The sequence below is a fragment of the Schistocerca americana genome, chromosome 6 (genome assembly GCF_021461395.2).
Source record: "Schistocerca americana isolate TAMUIC-IGC-003095 chromosome 6, iqSchAmer2.1, whole genome shotgun sequence".
NCBI classification, from domain to species: domain Eukaryota; kingdom Metazoa; phylum Arthropoda; class Insecta; order Orthoptera; family Acrididae; genus Schistocerca; species Schistocerca americana.
This window is the reverse complement of record NC_060124.1, coordinates 242233364-242243136: the sequence shown is the minus strand read 5'-3', so window position 1 is coordinate 242243136 and position 9773 is coordinate 242233364. Positions and strand designations below refer to the sequence as shown.

Here is a 9773-nt window from a genome sequence, read left to right as displayed (position 1 = left end):
TTTACCTTGCTTGCATGAAAACTTCTGCTTCTAAGTTCTGCCATATTGGCATACCTAAATTAGTCTTACACTTGATGTTCACACAGTACACCACAAAAACAGCCTACTCCATCGTCTTTCCCTCACAGACAGCTACCTTCCACTGTGCGCCAAGTGCTCTCTTACTAACAGTATCTCTGGGTCTGCTCATACACAGTCAGCGAGATAAAGCCGATCAAAGACATTCGTCGTGATGATGATGTTTGGCTTGTGGGGCGCTCAACTGCGCGGTCATCAGCGCCCGTACAAAGTCCCAATTTTTGCACAGTCCAGTTTCATTTACACAGTCCAATCTACAAACTGTTACGAATGATGATGCTGATGAAGATGAAATGATGAGGAAAGCAGAAACACCCAGTTCCTGGGCAGAGAAAATCCCCAACCCGGCCAGGAATCGAACCCGGACCCCGTGACCCAGAGGCAGCAACGCTAGCCTCTAGAAGAGACACACATCGTTTAGAAAATCATATTCGGCTGCCACATACAAATGTGCCCCAGTACACTCCTTTAAGTTTTAATTTCGCGACAGATCGGAGGGTGAAAAAAAATAGCCCTCGTAGATTAGGGACACCAGATAGCTTCCTCTTGGACCGTTACTAAGTATTGTTACCTTTCTGACAGGAAATCACGAATCCAGTCTCACAACTGAAACGATAACCCATCCACACGCTATTCAGCCAATGTCAATACTATGAGCTCTTGTTTCGTATGCATGAGACTTCCTTAACTTATTCTAGTAATGTATCGTCCCCACCCTTGATGTGAAGCAAGACATTATTCTCTTTCTTACAACTCTTCATCACCCCTAAAACGGAAAAGGCACGAACATTAGCACTGCAGTAGCCAAGGAAGCCGTAGATCCTCATAACGTTTAGCTCGGGAGTGTGCTCGGCGGCACTGTGCAACTTGTCCGGCAGCTGGTGGTGTAAGGTGGGGCCACGTACCGGCAGTGAAACACGGAACACGGCCGGCGGTGTCCCCGACAGCGAGAAAGCCCCCTGGCCGCCGCTAATAGATATTAAGGACCGCCGCGACGCGCCTTCCGCCACCGCGTGGGATTTAATTTGCTCCTCCTCCGTTGGCTGCGACAGAGGTACCGCACGAGATGCGGCCGGCGCGTGTGCGATGCGCAGCATAGGCGCCGAGGAAACCTGCTGAGTAGAAAAATTCAAACAAGCATTTCGATTCTGTCATTCTTAATGAAATGGATAGAAGTTGAGGCTGTATTTGGTTGTCTTCGCGTTAAGTTGTATCTGTAACACCTCGTCCCCTCATCTTCGAGGGGTGAGTGACATGATAGTTGTGTGGTTTCGCATAATGTTTTCAAAACTAGGTTCAAGTTTTCGTTAATAGGTCGTACATAATGTATTGTTCCACAGATTAGTACCTAATGTGTAACTCTGTGGCCATGTACATAGTTAGTATTTTTGGAGTTTACTAGTCACACTGACTTCTCCGTTAATGAAGATTTTATGGGCGATGGTTATTTAACTTACCCCAAACGTTGTATTATACTATATGCATCCATGCACTCCGTCTTCAGGCCGTAAGTGGCCCATCGGGACCATCCGACCGCCGTGTAATCCACAACTAAGAATGCAGATAGGAGGGGCGTGTGGTCAGCATACCGCTCTCCCGGTTGTTACGATGGTTTTCGTTGACCGGAGCCGCTACTATTCGATCGAGTAGCTCCCCAATTGGCATCACGAGGCCGAGTGCACCCCGGAAAATGGCAACAGCGGATGGCGGCCCGGATGGTCACCCATCCAAGCGCCGGCCACCCCCGACAGCGCTTAACGTCGGTGATCTGACGGGAACCGGTGTATCCACTGCGGCAAGGCCGTTGCCTATCTGCACCCATAGCCTTGCATTATTAGTATGATGTACTCTGTATATTGAAATATCTTCCACTATGACGTATAATTTGAAGCCTGTCAGTTTGGCCCCATTTATATTTTATAGTACTGTTTTATCACTCTATATAATTTGAGCTACGGTTTTATTAACTTTATTAATTGACAATTTTGTTGCAACATTTTATTATTTTTAAACATTGAGTATTGCATTATATAATGCACGTCGTTTTTCTATTATTTCCTCTTTACTAGACCTCTGTTAGCTAATACCATATGGTGAACTGGTTTTAGCGTTAACAGTAGCCGGTGGCGTATGGGAGGAAACTTTTGGATACAGGCGTTTATTTGCTGTGGTTTCTTCGGTGGCGCCTCCCGCCCTCGATATTAGTTCACTTAGCGGCCACACTCCAAAGTACACTGATCTGCCAGAACATTACGACCACCGACCTACTGCCTACGTAATACCGTCCTGGCCATAGCAGCGTCACCTGGCGAGGAATGACTGCAAGTCAGATACACGCACAGCCCATATAATGTGAGTGAGCATACTGTCCGTATGTAGAATGGCAAATGGGCGCGATCTGAGTTTAACCGTGCGCAAATTGTGGTGACCCTGAGGCTCGACACGATCATTTCGGAATGCTCAAGGAGTGCCGTGGTGAGAGTCTTCAACACGTGGCGAAACCAAGCTGAAACCACGTCCAGAGGTCATGTGGCTGGGCGGCCACCTCTCATTACAGATATCGGACACTCCAGGCTGGGCAGACTGGAAAAACACGACAGGCAGCTAAATGACCCGGAACTAAAATCATACTTTAATGCTGGCCAAAGCACAAGTTGTGTCTGACCAGACAGTGCACCGAACACTCGTAACGCTAGGCCTCCGCAGCCGACGACCCAAGCATGTGCCAGTGTTAACACCACGACATTGACAACTACGGCTGAAACGGAAATGGTTCAAATGGCTCTGATCGCTATGGGACTTAACCTCTAAGGTCATCAGTCCCCTAGAACTTAGAACTACTTAAACCTAACTAACCTAAAGACATCACACACACCCTTGCACGAGGCAGGATTCGAACCTGTGACCGTAGCGGTCGCGCGGTTCCAGACTGTAGCGCCTAGAACCGTTCGGCCAACCCGGTCGGCTTGGCTGAAACTGTCACCTGACCATCGGCACTGGACGTTGGCGCAGTGGCAAAGCATCGCTTAGTCTGATAAATCCGGATACCTTCTTCATTATTCCGACGGGAGGGCGCGAATCCGTCATCTACCAAGGGAATAGCTCCTTGACACCTGTACTGCAGGACGGAGACAAGATGGCGGCAGCTCCATCATGCTCTGGGGAACATTCACGTGGGCATCAGTGGGTCCAGTGGAGCTCTGACAAGGCACCGTGACTTGCATGGAGTATCGTACACTGGTAGCAGAACACGCACACCCCTTCATCAGGATCATGATTCCCGACGGCAGTGAAATTTTTCAACAACGTAAAGCGCCATATTACAAGGCCAGGAATGCGATGGAGTGGTTCGAAGAACGCAGTGGCGAGTTCCAGCTGATATACTGGACCCTAGCCAAATCTGAACCCGATAGAACACATGTGGGATGTGATTAAACGTGAGCTCATCGGCCCCATGCATGGAACGTACGGGAACTAGGTGGCTTGTGTGTGTAGATGTGGTGCCAACACCCTCCAGCGCCATACCAAGGCCTCATTGCTTCCATGCCACGACGCGTCGCCACTGTTGTCCATGCCAAAGGTGGACATACCGGCGATTAGATTGCTGGTCATAACGTTCTGGCTTATCGGTGTGCACGTGTGCACAGGAGTTGCAGTGTGGTTCGCGCAACAGTCTGTTGACCGGTCTTGCTGGGCTTCCACGAAATGCGGCGGGCTGGGCAGTTATATGATAAGCTACTTTTGATGTTCACAAATTTTCATTGTATTGCTTTTGTTCCTTCATAGCTTATGGCACATGTATAGTCGTTCGCGGTTGGTTCATTGGTTACGGCAGGCTGAAAAGTGTGCTTATTTGCTGTTACATTCATCCTCTTTGGGTTGGGTCCCGTTTGCCCGCGTGTGGTACTGGCTGACACAGAGAAATTTTGATGACTCACCCAGACGCGATTTCGCGCACTACTTGATATACTGGCCGAATATTTTACATGACTGGTACGATTTTCCCATATGCTATTAAAGTATAACGTGATACACACAATGTTATGGGCCCTTTTAATGTTAATTAGTGTTATGAAGATTTTTTTGTTTTTTATTTATTTATTTTTAGTGCCTGAAGACAGGACTCATCTCTTGAAACCTAGGAGAGTTATCAACAGTTTTAGGTGTCCCGAAAAGAGCATATTTCGGAAAAATATCTTCCATACAATTCTGAAGACAGCAGCAGCCAACAGGCACGAAATTATCGTACAATCAACTTAACAGCCCGTATATTCAAGATCCTAACAAGAATTATCGACTTATCTTAGAAACTAGATTAAGAAAAGGCAAACATTTATAGCATTTGTAGACTTAGAGAAAGCTTTTGACAATGTTGACTGGAATACTCTCTTTCAAATTCTGAAGGTGGCAAGGGCAAAATATAGAGAGCGAAATGCTATTTACAATTTGTATGGAAACCAAATGGCAGTTATAAGAGTTGAGGGGCATGAAAGGGAAGCAGTGGTTTGGAAGGGAGTGAGATAGGGTTGTAGCCTCTCCCCGATGTTACTAAATCTGTATATTGAGCAAGCAGTGAAAGAAACAAAAGAAAAATTCGGAGTAGGTATCAAAATCCATGGAGAAGAAATAAGAACTTTGAGGTTCGCCGATGATATTGTAATTCTGTCAGAGACAGCAAAGGACTTGGAAGAGCAGTTGAATGGAATGGATATTGTCTTGAAAGGAGGATAGAAGATGAACATCAACAAAAGCTAAACGAGGATAATGGAATGTAGTCGAATTAAGTCGGATGATGCTGAGGGTATTAGATTAGGAAATGAGACACTTAAAGTAGTAAAGGAAGTTTGCTATTTGGGGAGCAAAATAACATGATTGTCGAAGTAGAGTTGATATAAAATGTAGACTGGCAATGGCAAGGAAAGCGTTTCTGAAGAAGAGAAATTTGTTAACGTCGACTATAGATTTAAGTGTCACGAAGTCGTTTCTGAAAGTATTTGTATGGTGTGTAGCCATGTATGGAAGTGAAACATGGACGATAAATAGTTTAGACAAGAAGAGAATACAAGCTTTCGAAATGTGGTGCTACAGAAAAATGCTGAAGATTAGATGGGTAGATCACATACCTAATGAGGTGGTGTTGAATAGGATTGCGGAGAAGAGAAGTTTGTTGCACAACCTGATTAGATGAAGGGATCGGTTGGTAGGACATGTTCTGAGGCATCAAGGGATCACCAATTTAGTATTGGAGGGCAGTGTGCAGGGCAAAAATCGTAGAGGGAGACCAGGAGATGAATACACCAAGCAGATTCAGAAGGATGTACGTTGCAGTAGGTACTGGGAGTTGAAGAAGCTGGCACAGAATAGAGTAGCATGGAGAGCTGCATCAAACCAGTCTCAGGACTGAAGACCCCAACAACATCAACACAAGAATGGAAAACGAAATAGAGAATCTGTTAGACGATTATCAGTTTGGCTTTAGAAAAGGTAAAGGCAACAGACAGCAGTTCTGACGTTGAGTTCGATAATGGAAGCAAGAATGAAGAAAGATCAAGGCACGTTCATAGGATTTGTCGACCCATAAAAAGTTTGACAATGTGATTTGGCGCAAGATATTCAAAATTCTCAGAAAAATAGGAGTAAAAAATAGAGAAAGACAGGTAACGTACAATATGTACAATTACGAAGAGAGAACATTAAGAGTAGAAGACTGAGAACGAAGCACTCTGACTAAAAAGGGTGGAAGACGGGAACGTAATCCTTGGACCACATCGTTCAATCTATACATACAAGTAAGAATGGTGGATACAAAAGAAATGTTCAAGAGTTGGATTAAAATTCGGGATGGAAGGTGACAATGGGATATATCGGCACCTCCTACAACGCCAGTAAAGTATTACGTGGAAGGGCTGGATCTTGTGGGAAGGAAGAACTTATTTCATCTTTTATTGAACTCAAAGTTTTATTCATGTATACAATTAATTCAAATAATAATTATAGTAATAATTTTGCCAAATGAGTGGTTACCAGATGTCTAAGCTGCCACAAGTTGGAACTTGAGATAATAATTCTGATACAGATACAATCAGCAGAACCAACAAACTAGGATTAAGTAAGAACTCTCTGAATAGCTTGTCGCTACAGTGATTACTAGTTACACATCAGGCGGCTATAGACTATTTACTCTAATGCAACTTTCATTGGATTGTTGTACGCCAGGATCAACAGTAGAATGATAGGGACCAGTCGTTAAGATCAAACGGCAGAAGCCAGTTTACATTAGTGCAAATTACATGGGATTATAACAATGCGATTTCATTAAATGTTTTCGATATTAAGCATCTCGAGGACTAGACTGAAGACAAACTGAACAGTGACAAAATTGACTTTAAAGCAATAAACGACACACTTGGAAAAAGCATCCATAACTGAATAAATAGAATAATCAACTTTTTTCATCTGAAAGACAACTTAGCTAAAAGGCAATAATTACATGAACAGAAAGACTTTTTATTTGTGAACCTCGTACCTGTAGACGTGACTTATAAATTTATGTGAGATCCAGGCGGCAACCAGGTACGGACACGAACGTCGTACACAAAAGGCAGCGTCGACAACGGCCAGTTGTCCCCCTCGGCCACAAATCGGCGGCCTAACCAATAGTGAGACGTATACAAGTCTCTGACCGACTTCGTCTCACATATAATACCTCAAACAGTATTGACATCAGAAAAGGAAGCTGCTACTGGGTGTACCTGGAGCATAAACGGAATACTACTAAATAAGAAAGACACACAAGAGCTCGAAGGCGTAGGTCAAACCCACAACCCAGGCTCAGAGACACAACATATCGTAAAAAATTACGATCCGATAAATCGCGCTCTCAATACGATAACGAAACCGCTACAACTTAAACTCCGTAAGTAAATAATCTTAACCAAATGAAGCCAAGGCAGTGCACCTATAACAGTATTAGATCAGTCTAAGTTAATCGCACGCCACAAAAGTGGATTAGATTAGTTTTTCGTTCCATAGATCCGTGCTGAGGAGATCCTCGTGGATTTGGAACATATCAATACATTTTTTTTAAAGCTGAAATAACAATACTAATATATGAATATGTAAGAATATATACAATACATCATTTATTTCTATTGAAATATTCATTAATGGAGTAGAAGGAGTTGGCCACTAGTAAGTCTTTCAGGCTCCTTTTAAACTGTTCTTTATGTGTAACTAAATTTCTTATGTTTGCTGGCAAACTATTGAAGGTGAGTGTTCCTGAGTAGTGGACCCCTTTTTGAACTAAAGTAAGGCTTTTAAGGCCTTGTGCAGATCATTTTTGTTTCAGGTATTGTATGTATGAACTGAGCTGTTTGTTGGAAAAAGAGATATATTATTTAGGACAAATTTCATTAAGGAGTAAATATACTGAGAGGCAGTAGTTAGTATACCCAGTTCTTTGAGGAGGTTTCTACAGGACGTCCGTGAATTTATTCCACAAATAATACGTATTACACGCTTTTGTTTGACATGAAGAATTACCCCAAAATATTATACCTTATGACATTATGGAATGAAAGTAGGCTAAGTATGCAAGCTTTTTCATTTTTTTTGTCGCCTATGTCAGCTAACACTCGAACCGCAAATACAGATTTGTTAAGGCATTTCTGCATTTCTGTGGTGTGCTCATCCCAACTGAATTTATTATCAAGTTGTAATCCCAGGAATTTAAGACTGCCAACCTCTTCTATCTGCTCTTCTTCATACTTCATGCATATGCTGGGTGGAAACCTCTTACAGGTTCTGAATTGCATATAGTGAGTCTTTTCGAATTTTAATATCAGTGAGTTGGCTTTAAATCATTTATTAATATCCATGAAAGTATCATTAGCAGATCCTTCTAGAACTACACTCGACATACTATTTATTGCAACACTTGTGTCATCTGCAAACGAAATGAACTCTGCTTCTGGCAGTGTAACTGATGAAAGATAATTAATGTACACAAGAAAAAGCAATGGCTCTAAGATGGATCCTTGTGGGACACCACATATAATTTCTTCCCATTCTGATGATGACTGATGACTTAATTCACTAGTCCCTTGCACTGACACCCTTTGTTTCCTGTCAGCAAGGTATGACTTGAACCATTTTTCAGCACTGCCCGTGACACCATAGAATTCTCATTTATTTAAAAGGATGTTGTGGTTCACACAATCAAATGCCTTTAACAAATAACAGAACATACCTGCTGGTTGTAATCTGTTATTTAACGAATTAAGTACATTTTCACTGTAGGTGTAAATAGCCTTCTCGATATCAGAAGCTTTCAGAAATCCAAACTGTGTCTTTGATAATATGTTACTTGTGGTCAGATGGTGGAGAAGCTGCCTGTACATTCCTTTTTCTAAAATTTTGGTAATGCTGGCAAAAGTGAAACCGGTCTGTAGTTTAATGGTATCTCTTTATACCCTTTCTTGAATAGAGGCTTAACATCTGCACATTTTGGCCAGTAACTTAGAATTATACTAAACTCACAAGATTAACTTTGTTGATATTTCATTGTAACTACTATAATGCTTTGTTTTTAAAGATTTTATTATGGAAGTTATTTATTTTGGTGAAGTGAGTGAAATATTCATGTACCTGAAGCTATTTGTAAAAGGCTAGTTTCAGATATTCAAGGGCATTATTTACTGATCCTGAGAATCCCATTCTATAAGTAACAGATATAAAGTACTTGCTAAATAGATTTGAAACACTATGCCCATCGGTTACTAATGTGTCATCTACCCTTAGTGCTATTTGCTCCTGTTCCTTTCTGGTTCTACCAGTCTCTTCTTTCCCTATATCCTATTTTGTTTTTATGTTGTTCCCTGACATTGCTAACTTCTTCTTGTAGTGCTTTTGCTTAGACATTGGAATTAAATTTTTTAATATTTTACGGTATTCCTTTTATTTAGCTAGATCATCAGCATTGGAGCTATTCTTAGTCGACATATACATTTTCCTTTTTGTCTTACAGAAAATCTTTATTCCTTGTGTAATCCATAGTTTTATTATAGACTTCTGCTTAATTTGAGTAACTTTTAGAGGAAAATAGTTTTCAAACATGGTACTGACATTGTTCATGAATGTGTTATATTTTTCATTCATGTCATGAGCACTATAAACATCTTTCCAGTTCATATCTTTGAGCAGTTTTCCAAAACACTCAATTTTTGGTTGATTGGCTACTCTCTTGTACTCAGATTTAGTAGTCTCGATAATCTGCTTAGAATTTACATCAAAAACAAGGAGCTGCATGTCATGATCTGATAGTCCATTTATTACAGGTTTTATGATATGATTTTGTTTCATTTATTTGTTTGTAAAAATGTTATCAATGGGTGTCCTTGAGGATTTAGTGATTCTCGTTGGAAAGTTTACAGTGTCAGTTACATTGAAAGACGACATTACTAACTTCAGTAAATGTTTACTGGAAGATTGCATTAGAAAATCTGTATTAAAGTCACCAGAAGTCAAAATTTCTTTGTTTCTTCCTGTTAAATAACCCAAAAGAGCTTCTAGACGATTTATGAACACATTATAATTTCGTGCAGGTGCTCAGTAAATAGTTACTATTATATAGGATCAGTCTACTTCTGTTGCACATGCTTCTAGATGCTGCTCTAAACAGAATTTATTAATGTCAA

At 41.5% G+C, this 9773-nt stretch overlaps 1 pseudogene; it reads right to left on the bottom strand.

Annotated features, from left to right (window-relative positions):
* Nucleotides 1-1769: 1769 nt before the first annotated feature.
* On the bottom strand, nt 1770-1887 carry LOC124620620 (annotated as a pseudogene).
* Between the last annotated feature and the right edge of the window lie 7886 nt (nt 1888-9773).